Genomic DNA, 18,746 nt, shown 5'->3' on the forward strand with positions numbered 1-18,746 from the left:
GTGTAGAGCGATTCAGACTAAACTACTGGACCGATCTTTATGAAATTTGACATGAGAGTTCCTGGGTATGAAATCCCCGAATATTTTTTTCATTTTTTTGATAAATGTCTTTGATGACGTCATATCCGGCTTTTCATGAAAGTTGAGGCGGCACTGTCACGCCCTCATTTTTCAACCAAATTGGTTGAAATTTTGGTCAAGTAATCTTCGACGAAGCCCGGGGTTCGGTATTGCATTTCAGCTTGGTGGCTTAAAAATTAATTAATGACTTTGGTCATTAAAAATCGGAAAATTGTAAAAAAAAATAAAAATTTATAAAACGATCCAAATTTACGTTTATCTTATTCTCCATCATTTGCTGATTCCAAAAACATATAAATATGTTATATTTGGATTAAAAACAAGCTCTGAAAATTAAATATATAAAAATTATTATCAAAATTAAATTGTCCAAATCAATTTAAAAACACTTTCATCTTATTCCTTGTCGGTTCCTGATCCCAAAAACATATAGATATGATATGTTTGGATTAAAAACACGCTCAGAAAATTAAAACAAAGAGAGGTACAGAAAAGCGTGCTATCCTTCTTAGCGCAACTACTACCCCGCTCTTCTTGTCAATTTCACTGCCTTTGCCATGAGCGGTGGACTGACGATGCTACGAGTAAAATGGCATTGCGTTTCATTCTGTGAGTTCGACAGCTACTTGACTAAATATTGTATTTTCGCCTTACGCGACTTGTTACATTTAGTCAAGTTTTGACTAAATTTTTTAACATAGAGGGGGAATCGAGACGAGGGTCGTGGTGTATGTGTGTGTGTGTGTGTGTGTCTGTCTGTCTGTCTGTCAGTCTGTCTGTCTGTGCGTGTGTGTGTGTAGAGCGATTGAGAGTAAACTACTGGACCGATCTTTATGAAATTTTACATGAGAGTTCCTGGGTATGATATCCCCAGACGTATTTTTCATTTTTTGGATAAACGTCTTTGATGACGTCATATCCAGCATTTTGTAAAAGTTGAGGCGGCACTGTCACAACCTCATTTTTCAATGAATTTGATTGAAATTTTGGCCAAGCAATCTTCAACAAAGGCTGGACTTTGGTATTGCATTTCAGCTTGGAGGCTTTAAAAACTAATTTATGACTTTGGTCATTAAAAATCCGAAAATTGTAATTAAAATTATTTTTTTATAAAACGATCCAAAATGACGTTCATCTTATTCTTCATCATTTTTTGATTCCAAAAACATATAAATATGTAATATTCGGATTAAAAACAAGCTCTGAAAATTAAAAATATAAAAATTATGATTAAAATTAAATTTCCGAAATCGATTTAAAAACAATTTCATCTTATTCCTTGTCGGTTCCTGAGGGTGTGACAGTCCCGCCTCAACTTTTATAAAAAGCCGGATATGACGTCATAAAAGACATTTATCGAAAAAATGAAAAAACGTCTGGGGATTTCATACCCAGGAACTCTCATGTAAAATTTCATGAAGATCGGTCCAGTAGTTTAGTCTGAATCGCTCTACACACACACACGCACACACACACACACACGCACACACACACACGCACACACACATGCACATGCACACACACACACACACACACACACACACACCACGACCCTCGTCTCGATTCCCCCTCTATGTTAAAACATTTAGTCAAAACTTGACTAAATGTAAAAAGCACTTTCAGAAACAGACATAACACTGACACTTAAGACACAAAATGGGGCACGAGGGGGTCGATTTGACTTGAATAATTCAGTTTCAAACTCAGCGGAGTTGAGAGAAACGAGGCAACTTTATGCACGTCTTGCGATCCCATCAGGCGATAAAACAAAACCCTCATGTCGTAACTTCTATCAAGTCATGGACGCTTCATTTCCGGTTTCGCCAGGTCTTTATCGGCACAGGAGAGTGTGTGATCTTATTGAAGTAGATTTTCTTGCTCTGTGGGGAAATGAAAAACAAAAACAAAAATTGCTATTGGAATTGTAACATTCACTTACTTCATTCAACTCGAACAATAACAAGTCACTTCAAGCGATATCAAAATATTTAGTCAATCTGTCGGCCTGAAACTAAAATATCAACACTGAAAACCTGGGGTCAGTCATCGTCGAGACTACTAAAACCTGGCTAGCTGAAACCCCTAATCCAAGACGGATCGAGCTGGTCTCGTCAAAGCATGCCAAAATACACTTCCGAGAACATTTTCGGAGTAAACATAACATATCCATATATTTCTGGATACAGGAATTAATAAGGAATATAATGGAATCAGCTGTTTGTAAAATATCGATTTTAATGACAACTTTAATTTACAAATCAACAAGAAGGGCAAAGCCCATACGACTCACATGCTTGACCTAAACCTAGCAATGACATCATACACTAAGAACTGCTTTACACATTTTTCCTACCAAAATACATGTGACATTGACCCAAGGTCAAGGTCATCCAAGGTCATGCAACACAAAGCTGTTAATTCAAGACATAGGAAGTACAATGGTGCTTATTGGCTCTTTCTACCATGAGATATGGTCACTTTTAGTGGTTCACTACCTTATTTTGGTCACATTTCATAAGGGTCAAAGTGACCTTGACCTTGATCATATGTGACCAAATGTGTCTCATGATGAAAGCATAACATGTGCCCCACATAATTTTTAAGTTTGAAACAGTTATCTTCCATAGTTCAGGGTCAAGGTCACTTCAAAATATGTATACAATCCAACTTTGAAGAGCTCCTGTGACCTTGACCTTGAAGCAAGGTAAACCAAACTGGTATCAAAAGATGGGGCTTACTTTGCCCTATATATCATATATAGGTGAGGTATTCAATCTCAAAAACTTCAGAGAAAATGTGAAAAATGTGAAAAATAGCTGTTTTTTAGGCAACATTTATGGCCCCTGCGACCTTGACCTTGAAGCAAGGTCAAGATGCTATGTATGTTTTTTGGGGCCTTGTCATCATACACCATCTTGCCAAATTTGGTACTGATAGACTGAATAGTGTCCAAGAAATATCCAACGTTAAAGTTTTCCGGACGGACGGACGGACGGACGGACGGACGACTCGGGTGAGTACATAGACTCACTTTTGCTTCGCATGTGAGTCAATAAAAGCATCAGATGGCCCAACACCTCTTTGAAAGTCAGTTCTGGCTCACTGTGTCACATCCTTATGGGCGAGTCCATGTCTGAAGGGCAAGTTATGACATTGCTGTGTGGGAGAACAATTACCTCTCAGGGCCGGACCAAATGAGTTGTAAGGGGGGGGGGGTTCCTCCTTTTTTGGGGGGGGCAAATCAGCGAAGTGGCGAAGCCACAAGCGCGCGCCAGCAAAGCAGGCGCGCGAACTAGGGGGATCCGGGGGCATGCTCCCCCAGAAAATTTTTCAACAAGAAGAGCAAACGCTCGATCGAGTCACTTTCGCAGTTCTGAATATTATATGAGGCATCAGATGGACAGGAAGAAATTGCTATTCACAACACAATGAGTCACGTTCTCATAAAATTTGAGCCCGGTCACTTTTATAGTTTCCGAGAAAAGCCCAACGTTAAGTTGTGTGTTGCCGAACAGAAAAGGCGAGTTATCTCCCTTGTTTTTCTGATAACGTTCGTAAAAGGCTACAGATGTAAATACTTTGATGTAAAGAATAATCCTACAAAGTTTCAATCACATCCGATGAACTTTGTCAAAGATATAAAATGTCTAATTTTTCCTTTGACGCTGACCTGTGACCTTGAAAAAGGTCAAAGGTCAACGAAACCATCGTTAAAGTGTAGAGGTCATTGGAGGTCACGACTAAACAAAATATGAGCCCGATCGCTTTGATAGTTTCCGAGAAAAGTCCAACGTTAAGGTGGTGTCTACGGACGGCCGGCCGGACGGCCGGCCGGACAGACTAAAGCTAGGATTCCATTCTTACGGCTGCGGTGCGGCTCCGGCTCCGGCAACGGCATCCGGCTCTGGCGAGAAAAACGCATCGTCGTGAACCGTATATAACGGCGACGTCGTCCGGATATGTTCTCTTCCCGCCAATGCCGCCATGGCTCCACATTGGTCTCGTCTCATGCAAACTGTCATTCATAATGAAGAACAATTTATGTTAATATTATTAGCGTACCGCCAAATGAAAAAACGCCAAAAGAGACGACATCGCTGGTGGGTGCATGCCATTTTGGAGAAAAGACGGCAGTATGGAACCTATCACCATCTTGTTCAAGAACTGCAACTCGATGGCGAAAGGTTTCAGCAGTATTTTCGTCTCTTTGTGCTCGGAAAGGCTCTGAGAAAAACGCGGGAAAAGAGACACGCCCACAAAATACCAGACGGCGTCCGGCGACGGCAGTCCAGAAAGCTACATGGAGCTTTCTTGAAAAAACGCACGCACGCCGGGCCGTCGCCGTCGCCGTCGCCGTACCGCACCCGTGTGAATGGGGTCATCCCTTCTTTCATCAATGTTTTTCAAATTGCCGTCGCCGCTGCCGTCGCCGGAGCCGCACCGCAGCCGTAATAATGGAATCCTAGCTTTACACTGACCGATTACATAGAGTCACTTTTTCTCAAGTGACTCAAAAACGGTTAAAATCTGTGCAATCTGGTGCATTCTGGGCCTTGTTTTGAGGGTTAAGAGCAGCATTGTTTTGGTGCTAAAAAAACCCACTCAAAGCAAGGTACATGCTTTTTCCAGGGGTGGGGTTCCGGAACCCCTGGACCCCCCCCCCCACCCCCCCTGGGTCCGGCCCTGCCTCTTGGGCTGCTTGCTCATTCGATATCTTTGGGTAAGCTTTTGCCTACGTCACATCCGGAAAAATGATTTACTTATGCTTGACAAAACTTCAGTGTTGTTCAAACTTCAACTACTTTTTTCCTGGTGCATGATTTTCAAAGTGACCCTTGAATTCTTTTGAGTGACAAGTATATATTTTACTAAAAGTTTGCACGGAGACAGAGTGGCGAGATGGCTCGATTTTCCTGACTGAGAAGATAACCCTTTACGTTACCTTATTTCCCTCTACGTTTCGGTTGATTCTTTACCCCTCCTTTTAGTGTACATATGCGTGCGCGAGTGTAGTATGCTTCGTATGGTATTTTTATCTGTTGTCTTATTATTTGTTTTGTCTTTTAATGTGCACCACACTGAAATTTCTCTGTATGAGATAATAAAGTATTCGTATTCGTATTCGTATTTTAGTTTGTTTGTACATTACAAAAACATAAATCGTTTTGGGGTCAACTATTGTTTTATTCATTATATTCGATTGTTACCAACACAATTATTCATCTTTTTGTTGTTGACGGTTAGACAATGAAATAAGACGTGTACCGGGCCGGACCAAATGAGTTGTAAGGGGGGGGGGGGGGTTCCTCCTTTTTTGGGGGGGGGGCAAATCAGCAAAGGTGGGGGGGGGGGGGTACCTTTTTCTCATCGGATTTCACATTGAATAAAATTTGTTAGAGACACACACAAAATTTATTTTAAAAAAAAATTTTTAAAAAAAACCACTCAAAGCAAGGTACATGCTTTTTCCAGGGAGGGGGGTTCCGGAACCCCTGGAACCCCCCCCCCCCCCCCCCTGGGTCCGGCCCTGAGTGTAGATAAGATATTGTCATCTTTTGTGTTGTTATCTGCGTATTGTGTTCTATTCAAAATGCCCAAGAACATGAATACAAATGTTTAAACAAAATTTGTTTTTAAAATAGTGGAGAGGTGAGATGGTTAGGGAGGAGGAGACAGAGTGAAAATGTTGGGGGGGGGGGGAGGAGGTGGATCATGGAGGGGGCTGATTGTGTTGAACTGTGCACTAATCTCAGGATGTACGCTGACAGGTACGAGCCCCTATTGGAGATTCTTCTTCTTTGTTCATGGGCTTAGACCCCCACGTTCACTCATGTTTTTAGCACGAGTGGATTTGTACGTGTATGACCGTTTTTACCCCGCCATTCAGGCAGCATACGCCGATTTCGGGGGAGGCATGCTGGGTATTTTCGTGTTTCTATAACCCGCCGAACTCTGACATGGATTACAGGATCTTTTCCGTGCGCACTTGGTCTTGTGCTTGCGTGTACACACGAAGGGGGCTAAGTCACTAGCAGGTCTGCACATAAGTTGACCTGGGAGATCGGAAAAATCTCCACCCTTAACCCACCAGGCAGCAGCGACCGGGATTCGAACTCACGACCTCCCGATTAGGAATCCGACGTCTTACCACCACGCCACTGCGCCCGTCTATTGGAGGTTCACCCATGGAACGTGTCGGATCTGTCCACTAAATATAACACCCGCTGACAACAGATCATGCTTTGGCAAACTTGAAGGGATCCTTGTGGCCTTGGGGGATTAATAACGAAAATTTGTCAGCCTTTTTTCTGCTTTGGTTTTGTTTTGAAATTTCGGTCAACAAGTGCGAAGCTCTTCGTCAATTTTCCGATCAATTTGTCTTCAGCCGACGGGGGAAAAAAAGGGGGAAAGTGCAGGGGATTACAGAGGATGAAAAATTCCGTTATCCTAAATCCGGTTATTTGTCAATCTTTCAACAACAGCACAAAACGAAAAGACAAGGGTTGGGAATTACTATGGATGGGAAACAGGGTTGCCCTAAATCACCTTCATAGCCAATTGTTCATGTCGAAGGACTATCAGCGTACAACAGACACGTGTGGATTAGCTCATTGATATGGTTATGTGTGTAATAGATGCGGTGAGTGAGAGAAATCTGTATTGACATTGTGTGACTGTGTCAATAGAATTATTATTTCTAGCGCCTGTATTGCGTCGTTGGCTGTCATCATAGGTATGACGTAGGTTTCAGGGTTTCGTCATTTCAAAAGCAGGTGTGTCAGCTTGTGTCTATTGGTTACATCTGCGTGTTCGATTTTGGATGAAAACACACAGACTATGCATTTGTTTGAATATTCCTGAATGGGGAATGTTTAGTTTTGTTCTTAATAAGTTAAATTAGTTTAGATCGTATTGATAAAAGAATGTTTGGGTTGGTGACGCATAATCAAGCAGCGTCATATAGGGCCCTCTCCCCCCTTCCCCTTTTCCCGACTAAAATGAGTAAACAGGGCCGGACCCAGGGGGGGGGGGGGGGTTCTAGGGGTTCCGGAACCCCACCCCTGGAAAAAGCATGTACCTTGCTTTGAGTGGTTTTTTTTTGTTTGTTTGTTTGTTTTAATAAATTTTGTGTGTGTCTCCAACAAATGCTGTTCTTAACCCTCAAATCAATGCCCAGAATGCACCAGATTGCACAGATTTTAACCGTTTTTCAAAAATTTTCCGGGGGAGCATGCCCCCGGACCCCCCTAGTTCGCGCGCCTGCTTTGCAGGCGCGCGCTTGTGGCTTCGCCACTTCGCTGATTTGCCCCCCCAAAAAAGGAGGAACCCCCCCCTTACAACTCATTTGGTCCGGCCCTGAGTAAAAGTTGAAATGAACTCGCCCAACGTTGAAACTTGAGACCGGGTACTGGCAGAAAAAAGCATGTCAAGCTTTGCCGGAATTTGTATGCATTGTGGATTTTTGTGCATTTGGAAGTGAAACAGTGTTTGGATTTGTGCCTGTGCATAAGCTGTGAATCATGGAGTGGATTGTGCATCTGTGAAATAATCCTTTTCTGGGAATGTGCCACTGTTTGTGGAATCCGTGTGTGTTGGTGTGTACCAACTAGACTGATCCAGTGATGGAGTGTGTGATGGCTGTATTTCCTGGATTTTATTAGCCAGCCAGTAGGGAATGCTGTTGTGAACCAGGGAGTTTTGTTTCGTGTACAGAGATGATGTAGTAGACCAGGTGAGAATAGACCTTTTGTTATCGGTACACCTTCTTTGGAATTGGCACAATAATTTGATGTGTAACTAACAACAGAAGAGAAGGCCAATGATAAGATTGAGAAAATCAAACATGCATGATGTATTTTAATACTGGAACTTGAATAATTGTAATTGTGGTTATGATGACTGTGTGAGATGATACTTTGATATGAATTGTCGTTTCGGTAATTACTGACTTTGCTTTTACTTTTTGTTTTCCCAGCCGAGCGGACTCTTGGTGGGATAGCGTGTTTTTCTTCTAGGTAGTGTTTATTACCGTGTTTATTGTCGTGTTCATTACCGTGGGTTTTTCTAGAGCGTGTTGTGTGTTGGTAGAGCACACACTAGTGACTTTATAGTGTTGTGGCAACAGAACTTTTTCGTAGTGGAGATTTGCCTCAAGCTACTTTTGATTTGAGTGCGGAGTATGTGTTTCCACCTTTTTCAGACTAAGTGTTGAAAGTGGTTATTGGAAAAGTAGCATTAGTCTGACGAACCTATTTTAACTTTTATTTTAAATGCTTGGTGATTGTGTGCGTGAGTGTTATGCAATAAAAGAGGACAGAGAACATTATTCAATGCATTTGTTCTGCGCGAACTTAGAATCCGGTTTCATTCTAGAATGGACCGGGTCCAGGTTGGAATTCTAACCCTGCGCAAGTACAGGGGTGCCATTCTAGAATGAAACCCTTGTTGCTGGTCCATTCTAGAATCGGCCGTGCGCAAGGTTGGAATTTGGGTCCAAGTTGGAATAGTCATTTCAGTTAGACTATCACACAGCCAAAGCCACAAATGTGGATTTTCTGTTTGTTTTTGTTTTTTGTGTGTTTGGTTGGGTTTTTTTCGGGTTTTTTACACTTTACTCAAAGACATCGTGAATTGGGATTGTGATGTTCTGAAAGTGATTACGATTTTGAGAGACACTCAGCACTGATCGCTACGAACGGAAATTTCCGGACTGACAGTGTTTTGCCGATCTCGCTTGTAACTTTTAATCTTATTCATATACATGAAGTTGGTCTTTTGAATTGTGAAGATATAATGTCAACTTTTTTTTAAACCTGTGTGTTAGGAAACGCTACCGTTGCTGAGCTTTGGTTCAGTTTTGTGTGTTGCATGTAGTTGACTTATTTTTACTTTGTGGGAAAGTACCGATATTATATTTTGTAAACACAATATTTATGCTTGGACGAGAATGCAGGTGAACTTTCTAGTCCCGTCAAAACAAGTTGTTTACCATGCTGATTTAGTGTGAGTTCGTGGCGTTCGTTCGGATTAAGTGCGTCGGCGCTTTTTGATGTACGTCATAAGAGAATGTCGCTAGTTTAGTCCATGCACGGCTCGTATAATGTAGTTGTATCATGTTCGGTCTGGAATATTCTCGAGATTGAGTATTTACTATATATGCCAGCGCGATTTGAATGTTAAAAAGGCTTCTATTTGAGTTCTGCTACATTGTGCAGTTGTATGTATTGAATGCTGAATAAATCCTCGAACTCAATTTGACGAGTTGTTTTCTGCTGCTGCGAAGACGGGCGACGTAGAATAAAAGAACACAACTATACGACGTTTGAGAACTTGTGGCAATCTCAAGTGTCGTGTAACAATTGGGGGCCAAGCCAAGGATCTACGTTTAACGCCAAGGGTTTTCCAGCAACAAGGACCAGCGTCAAGACAGTCACAGGAGGTAGCCATCAATCGGGTGTATCCTGAGGGATCAGTATTGAGACTACGGAACCGTGGATTCGGTGTGACTGGTGAAGAGTTTGGTAATCGCCGCAGCTCGGTACGGTGAGCGACGCCGGAGTGTATCGGGATTACAGAGGTAAGCTACCGTTTGGACGAGACGGACTTCGTCGCGGAGCTAGTGCATTAATACTACGAAATACGACTGGGGTACGTCGTGTACGTATCGTGAGCAGAGTGCGCCGTCACGTTAGACGAGGAGGGTGGCAGCCTGCGTCTACGAAGGTGAACAGCGACGAGAGAAGCATCGGAGGTGCAGTAGAGACTGTGTTCTTTTAGAAGACTACATTCGTCTACGTTCGTGGCTGTGAAAGAATACAGACGAACGCACCGGAAAAGACCAGAATGGCTGAGTTCTGGGCAAAAGGAGTTGAACTGGGACTGAAAGGCAAGCAGCTGACGGAGTTCGTCGAGTCCCAGACACAACTGCTAGCGCAGCGTGAAGAAAGACAAGCGCAGCGTGAGCGTGAAGAAAGACAAGCGCAGCGAGAAGAAAAAGAAAGACAAGCGCAGCGTGAGCGGGAAGAAAAACAAGCGCAGCGTGAGCGTGAAGAAAGACGAGCGCAGCGTGAAGAAAAAGAAAGAGAAGCACAGCGTGAAGAAAGACAAGCGCAGCGTGAAGAAAAGCAAATGGAGCTGAAACGCTTAGAGCTCCAGATAGAAATGGAGACCAAGCGCTTAGAGCTTCAGACAGAAATGGTGCGTGTTCAAACTGAGCACGAGGCACCACGCCAAAGAGATAACCAGCAGCAAATGCTACACAGGGCACCGAAACTTCCAGCATTCGCTGACGGGAAGGACCAGATCGACTGCTACCTTGCAAGATTCGAGAGGTTCGCTGAGAGTGCTAGATGGCAGCGCGACGACTGGGCGATTCAACTCAGCGCACATTTGACTGGGGCAGCACTTGAGGTCTACACTAGACTCTCAAACGATGACGCCAGAGACTATGATGTACTGAAGGAAGCTCTGTTGCGTTGCTACAACTTCACTGAAAGGGGCTACCGTCAACGCTTCCGCGAATGCCAGCCATTGTCTGGAGAGACACCGAGCCAGTTTGTGGAGCGCCTGTCGTCATACCTGCAGAAGTGGGTGGAGTTATCAGGTGAAGAGCAGTCATACGAGAGTCTGCGGGACTTGATCGTGAAGGAGCAGTTCCTTAATGCATGCCCGAAGGACCTGGCGACCCGCTTGGAAGAGCAAAAACTGCGGGGTTTGAAGGACATTACTGATGCTGCTGAGCGTTATCTCATTGCTCATGGAAGGACCCTGGGGACGTCAAAGTCATCAAAACCTTTCCAGAAGAGCGGGAACCAGGGAAACCAACCTGCCAAGGGACAAACTGAGTCCGCACCATCATCCAATGAAGGGCAGAACATAACGTGTTTCCTTTGCAATGCCAAGGGCCACCGAGTCGCCAACTGTCCCCAAAAGAAAAATAACGGACATGTCAATGACAAAGCGCAAGAACATCGACGGAGATATTACGACAACAAGAGGCAAACGAGTGGCTCGAACCAACAAGTATGTGCGAGCAGCGTCATACTTCCAAGGGCTGCCGAGCAAGTGGCTACACCATCGGACGTGGAAGAATGTATATCTGATGGCCAGCTTTTACTCGCCAATGGCAGGTCAATCTCTGTCGTCGCCAGCGCAGCTGTGTCAGTGTCGAACATGCCCGTGTCGAAGGGATTTGTTGAGAAGCAGGAAGTGACTGTTCTCAGAGATTCGGGCTGCAATGGAGTCATTGTCAAAGAGGATCTGGTGCCAACAGAGAAGTTCACTGGTGACTTCAAGTGGACGCTCATGGCTGACAGCAAATGCGTGAAGGCACCAGTGGTAGAAATCCAGATCGATACTCCATACTTCACCGGAGAAGTTGAGGCCGTCTGCCTGAAGAAGCCCTTGTACGATCTACTAATTGGGAACATTGGGGGTGCGAGACGTCCTGATGACCCTGATGTCGAATGGAGAATGGGCGCAGCTCAGCCTGCTGTTGAGGAGGAAGACCCACTGCCATTCGCGAATGAAGATATCAGCGAACTGTTACGAGATGACAGAGCAACTGTGCATCGCCGCGACCAGCCGCAGGTTGTAAGCGCTGTGACGACCAGAGCCCAGGCGAAGAAGGACAAAACAACTACGCCACTCAGGGTCACCAACAGTTCTGCAACTGCTGTCGTGGACAGGGATCGGCTGATTCAGCTACAGGAAGCTGATTTGACCTTGACAAAGTACAGGAGTCGTCCTGTCAAGGAGATGACTAAGGGCGAAGGCACTGTGCACTTTGAAGTAAAGGCCAAGATCCTGTACAGAGTGTTCCAGCACCCGAGAGTCAACGGTGGGAAGCCATTACGTCAAGTTCTGGTGCCTCAACCACTTAGGCGCCAGGTGATGGAGGTGGCCCACGACTCTATTATGGGAGGTCACCTGGGGGTCAAGAAGACATCGGACAGAATCCAGGCTGCGTTTTACTGGCCAGGACTGCATGCAGATGTGACTCGATTCTGCCGATCGTGTGATATTTGCCAGAAAACCATACCTCGAGGAAGGGTCCCGAAAGTGCCGTTGCAGAAGATGCCTTTGATCGACCGACCTTTCAAGAGGGTAGCCGTTGACCTCATCGGCGAGATCAAACCGCCAAGTGAAGCGGGTCATCGTTGGGTACTGACCCTGGTAGACTATGCAACCAGGTACCCAGAAGCCGTGCCTCTGAAGAAAATTGACACCGAGACTGTTGCCGAGGCACTTGTGGACATTTTCAGCAGAATTGGGGTTCCTGAAGAGATCCTCACAGACCTGGGGACACAGTTTGTCTCTGAATGCATGGAAGAGGTCAACAGGCTGCTGAGCATTCGTCACTTGACTACGACACCCTATCACCCGATGTGCAATGGGCTGGTCGAAAAATTCAATGCGACGCTGAAGTCCACGCTGAAGAAACTATGCAGTGAGCAGCCAAGGCAGTGGCATCGCTACATCAATGCCTTGCTATTTGCATACAGGGAGGTGCCACAAGAGTCCACTGGATTCTCCCCGTTCGAGCTGATGTACGGGCGGACCGTGAGAGGCCCGATGCAGATACTAAAGGAATTGTGGACGAAAGATGTGGACACACCTGAAGTGAAGAACAGTTACCAGTACGTGTTCGAGTTGCGAGAGAAACTGGAGGAGACTCTCGAGATTGCGAGAGAAAACTTGAGAAAGTCTCAGGATAGCGGAAAGCACTACTACGACCGCAAAGCCGTAAACAGGAAGTTTACACCAGGTAACAAAGTGCTGATACTGCTTCCCACTGATCACAACAAACTACTGATGCAGTGGAAAGGCCCATACGAGGTTGAGGCCGTGGTAGGGATCAACGACTACAAGGTGAATGTCGGCAAGAAGGCCAAGATCTACCACGCTAACCTCCTGAAACTGTATGTGGAGAGACCTCCGGAAGCAGTACAGGTCGCAGCAAGTGTGGAAGAACCAGCCAAACTAGACGAGTTCGACGGTGAGGAACTACTGGAGTTGGGAGACCTCTACAAGAAAGAGGGAGTGGATGACGTCAAGTTAGGACCTGACCTGACGGAAGACCAGCAGAAGGGGCTTTTGTTGGAAAACGTCACCAAGATCCTCAATGCGCCACGTCCTGAAACCAAGAAGCAGGTGCGATCCTTCCTTGGATTGGCTGGGTACTACAGAGAGTTCATTCCAAACTTCGCCGCCATAACGGCGCCTTTGTCGGACATGACCCGAAAAGGATGCCCCAACCGAATACTCTGGGGACCAGCTCAGGAGAAGGCATACCAGACCGTGCGCGACCTGATGTCACGAGACCCGGTGCTACGCCTTCCTGATACTGCCAAAGAGTTCATCTTGCGTACAGACGCATCGGACGAAGGGATCGGCGCCATGCTGATGCAAGAACATGGAGGTAAACCGTTTCCGGTCAGCTATGCCAGCAAGAAGCTGTCAGGAGCCGAGAAGAACTACTCGACCATGGAGAAAGAGTGTTTAGCCATCGTGTGGGGAATCAAGAAATTTGAACTCTACCTCCAAGGGGTGAAATTCGTGCTTCAGACTGATCACAAACCCCTCACCTACCTGAACTCTGCGAAGTTTGTGAATAATCGTATCATGAGGTGGGTGATGTACTTGCAGAACTTTGATATGCGAGTGGAATCGATCAAAGGTTCAGACAATGTTGGAGCAGATTTTCTCAGCCGAGTATGTGAGTAAAACTGTGTTCATTCTCCAACAGACTAATGTACATACCTGGATTTCAATCTGTATACATAGTATGTGTACAGGTAGCGTTTCAATGATTGAAAGAAATTAGGTAAATTTCTTCTGGTGTTGGGGGTAATGTTAGGAAACGCTACCGTTGCTGAGCTTTGGTTCAGTTTTGTGTGTTGCATGTAGTTGACTTATTTTTACTTTGTGGGAAAGTACCGATATTATATTTTGTAAACACAATATTTATGCTTGGACGAGAATGCAGGTGAACTTTCTAGTCCCGTCAAAACAAGTTGTTTACCATGCTGTTTTAGTCGTGAGTTCGTGGCGTTCGTTCGGATTAAGTGCGTCGGCGCTTTTTGATGTACGTCATAAGAGAATGTCGCTAGTTTAGTCCATGCACGGCTCGTATAATGTAGTTGTATCGTGTTCGGTCTGGAATATTCTCGAGATTGAGTATTTACTATATATGCCAGCGCGATTTGAATGTTAAAAAAGCTTCTATTTGAGTTCTGCTACATTGTGCAGTTGTATGTATTGAATGCTGAATAAATCCTCGAACTCAATTTGACGAGTTGTTTTCTGTTGCTGCGAAGACGGGCGACGTAGAATAAAAGAACACAACTATACGACGTTTGAGAACTTGTGGCAATCTCAAGTGTCGTGTAACACTGTGACAACAGCTCTATAACTCACTCTGTCCTTCTGTTGGTCTGTCTGTCGGTTAGTCGGTCTGACCGTCTGTCTGTCTGTCTGTCAAAAAAATTGTCAAAAAACCGGACATTTCCGAGAGGGAGACAGCGCTGACATTGCAAGCGGCCGCAACCGGCTCTCATCACAAAAACAACTGCCCTGCAAACATTACCGCCCTGGTAGTCCCCCTTGCTATGGTCTGCCTTTGTTTATTGCGTACTCAGGAGTGTCAACTTTCTTGACATGACATGACATCGCAAGATCGCCAAAGGATTTTTTTCAGGGGTAGACAAATCAGCCCCATTTTATCAAAGGGAAGGTGCAGGTGGAGATAATTCAAGGGAAGACAACTCTGTCTTACCTACAAACATTACGGCCCCCTTTATTCAAGGGTTTCATTCTAGAATGGCACCCCTGTACTTGCGCAGGGTTAGAATTCCAACCTGGACCCGGTCCATTCTAGAATGAAACCGGATTCTAAGTTCGCGCAGAACACATTCATCGAACTTTTATTGTCTGTGTATTCTCTCCCTCTCTCGCTTCTAATTGCCAACACCCGCATGCGCTCCACCACATAGAGATTTTCATTGTTATGAAAACCGCAATAAAAATCGTTGTAAACTACAACCCGAGTCCTCACGGGTTTAATGGAGTCGCTACCACTGTAAGGTAACATTTATGTGAAAATCGAGAACCAATGAAATAGTGTGTGTGTGTGTGTGTGTGTGTGTGTGTGTGTGTGTGTGTGTGCGCGCGCGTGTATGTGTGTGTGTGTGTCTGTGTGTGTGTGTGTGTGTGGCTGTGTGTAATTATGTGTATGTGTGGATGTTTGTGTGTGTGTGTATGTGTGGCTGTGTGTATGTATGTTAGTGTGTGTGTGAGTGTTTGTGTGTGTATGTTTGTGTGTGTATGTGTGTGTTATATGTGTCTGTCTGTCTGTGTGTGTGTGTGGGTGTTTGTGTGTACGATGACCAACCGAATTTCAATTCTCTAATCCACACACACCTTGATAATGGAACGCACGGAACGACCCGGCTAAGACAGACGCCGAGACGACACACACGGCGTTTCCACCAGACCGCAAATAAACTATTACAGCTCAGCGATTTCACGAGACATTAACTATGAGAGGGCAAATGGGTCCAAACGGAGCGCTCACACACACACACACACACACACACACACACACACACACATCAACCTCTCACTGATACACATACCCACATATCCTACCTAAACCCCTTACTGATGTATATATTTATAAGCGCACATACACACATACACACGCACACACACATACAAACAAACACACGCACAGTCACAATTGTCGAACCACGGCCATGAAAAAGGCGCACTACACTGACAGTAAATAGATCAATGATTATCAACACAAACGATACTGACTTCTTGGCCTTCTGGTGGAATTTTTTAATTTGTTTACAAACACTTTCAGATCACAGTTACATCTAGCCGGGGTGTCTTTAATACTGTGTTCTCGTCAGTGAAGTCATGACTATGGTCTCCGTTCCGACAATGTTTCCATTGCAAGTTTTTTACCGACTCGCGATCCAAACATGCGGGCGCAATAAATACGTGTGCATCTACAGAATTTGATAACTATTTTTACCAGCCTATCCGCGGCGTGCAATCTTTACCTTGCGCCCGCAAGTTTGGCTCGCGAGTTTGACCCTATTTGCCCCATAACGATAAGCTGCGCTCTCAATAAATGCGCGCTCCTTTTTGGAGCGCGAATCTATTGCTCGCCAAATAAACTGCGCCCTCCCTTTTGGAGCGCGAATCTTAAGAAATGTGATTTGATTGGCTAACTATTTTTACCAGCCAATCAACCCTTAACTTGAGCGCGCATTTTAGGCGCCCTCACTTATTTCGCGCTCCTTAAATGAGCGCTCCGTTTGGGCCTATTTTCCCCATACCGATCTCAATAAATGCGCGCTCTTTTTTGGAGCGCGAATCTATTGCTCGCCAAATAAAGTGCGCCCTCCGTTTTGGAGCGCGAATCTTAAGAAATGTGATTTGATTGGCTAACTATTTTTACCAGCCAATCAATCCTTAACTTGAGCGCGCATTTTAGGCGCCCTCACTTATTTCGCGCTCTTTAAATGAGCGCTCCGTTTGGACCCATTTGCCCTCTCATACTTAACAGCGTACATTGTCAGACAGCTTCAGGCCCAACACATTTTGTGTTGGTTGGGACTGAAAAACACATTGCCCCTGAATTTTCAGATAGAAGGTTGACAAGAGGCGAAGCCTTCAAGGCTCACGTAAGAAATCGACAAACAGTAACACAAACTCAATCACTCCGTCACACATACACACACACACACACACACACACACACACACACACACACACACACACACACACACACACACAGTAAGCAACGGTGACACTGTGCAAGAAAGCGAGACACTAGATCTAGATCTGTCTGTGTGCATGTAGCCTACATACAGGGACACGACTGCCAACTAGTCTCGGCCCGCTCAAAATAACAATGACCGAGACTTTCAGTAATTCCTTCGCGTGACGTCTAACCCTCTTACGTCATAATGTGACGTCTTCAAATGACGAAATGTTAAAGTTTCTACCACAGACATACACACGCACACACGCACACACACACACACGCACAGACAGACAAAGTTACGATCGCATAGGCTACACTTACGTGAGCCAAAAATGACATTCTCGCCCCCAGCAGTACATAATTATAATATCCTGTTAGAATCTTTGTAGAAGGCAGACAGTGACCAGGGTGAGATCAGAGTATTTTCAGATACGGATATTGCCTCAGTTAATCCAGACACTGAATTCGAATGTGCCACGTGGGGGCCACCTTCACTTGAATAATTCAGTTAGTGGCTCTGAGAAGTTGAGAGAAACATTTGAAAGCAACGTTGGTCATTGTTTCCGATCTCTCGAAACAATAAAACAAAGCTCCCTGGGTACTTGTTCTTCTCCTTCTGCGTTCATGGGCTGAAACTCCCACGTACATTCGTGTTTTTTGCGAGTGGGTTTTTACGTGTATGACCGTTTTTACCCCGCCATTTAGCAGCCATACGCCGCTTTCGGGGGAAGCATGCTGGGTATTTTCGTGTTTATATAACCCACCGAACTCTGACATGGATTACAGGATCTTTTCCGTGCGCATTTGGTCTTGTGCTTGAGTGAACACACGAAGGGGGATAAGGCACTAGCAGGTCTGCACACACGTTGACCTGGGAGATCGGAAAAATCTCCACACTTAACCCACCAGGCGCAGCTGGGATTCGAAACCACGACTTTCCGCTTGTGGGGCCGGTGTTTTATCCACTAGGCTCATGCGCCCGTCTACCATGGGTGCCTAAGATGGAGCAATAGTTATCGCCATCTTTGCTCTACCTTCTAGCACGGTGCTGTTAGGGTTTCAACGCCGCAGAAGTGTCTGCTCTAAACTGATTCTTCACCGTAAACTAGAACAATATTATTTATTTTATTTATTTTTATTATTCTGCGGGGAAATATACACACTTCGATTATTACCATGTCGTTGAAACTGTGCACTAATCTAGAGATGAATGCTGACAGATATGAGACTCCGCGGGTGGGAATTATCACCCATCAACTTGCTTGACCTTTCTGCTAGACAAGACAAAAACTGACAGATGACCATACTTTGGGAGGATATCTTTGAGGCTTTGAGGGCTTTAAGCTTTTTGTGTCTTTTCCACAGATCTTTGTAAAAACAAAGTTCAGAAAATGTTGTCGTTGTGTTTGTTGTTGTTTTTGTCCCAAGAAGTGTTTTTTGCATGATGTATGGGTCGGAATTGACTTTTTTGCGACTTTTGGGTGGTACAACATTCAGTCTTTGGGAAATATTCGACTCCAAAAACAATAAAGATAAAGGTTTAAATTATGATTACTTCAGTTTGAAGAGAACCCAGCATACATCAGACTGAATTTTACATAAAAAGATTTTGTTCTCTGAGGAAATATTATATGCACAGAATATATTTTTAATAAAGCAGCTTTTCTTATTTTGACAGATTTTCTAAAGATTATTCCTCTGTTATTCGTAGAAAGTACACCCGTTATTGTTTAGAGACATCATTTCTTGCGAAAGCACAAACAAAGAAAGAAGACGTAACAGTTTAGGAAAGAGAGAATGCTTTATGTCCTACAGGCTAAATATTTCGCCTCTTAAGGACAAGATATGGGTTATATGATTCTAGTTGTACGCCCTCACGGCTTTT

The sequence above is a fragment of the Littorina saxatilis genome, linkage group LG11, assembly GCF_037325665.1.
Source record: "Littorina saxatilis isolate snail1 linkage group LG11, US_GU_Lsax_2.0, whole genome shotgun sequence".
Classification (NCBI taxonomy): domain Eukaryota; kingdom Metazoa; phylum Mollusca; class Gastropoda; order Littorinimorpha; family Littorinidae; genus Littorina; species Littorina saxatilis.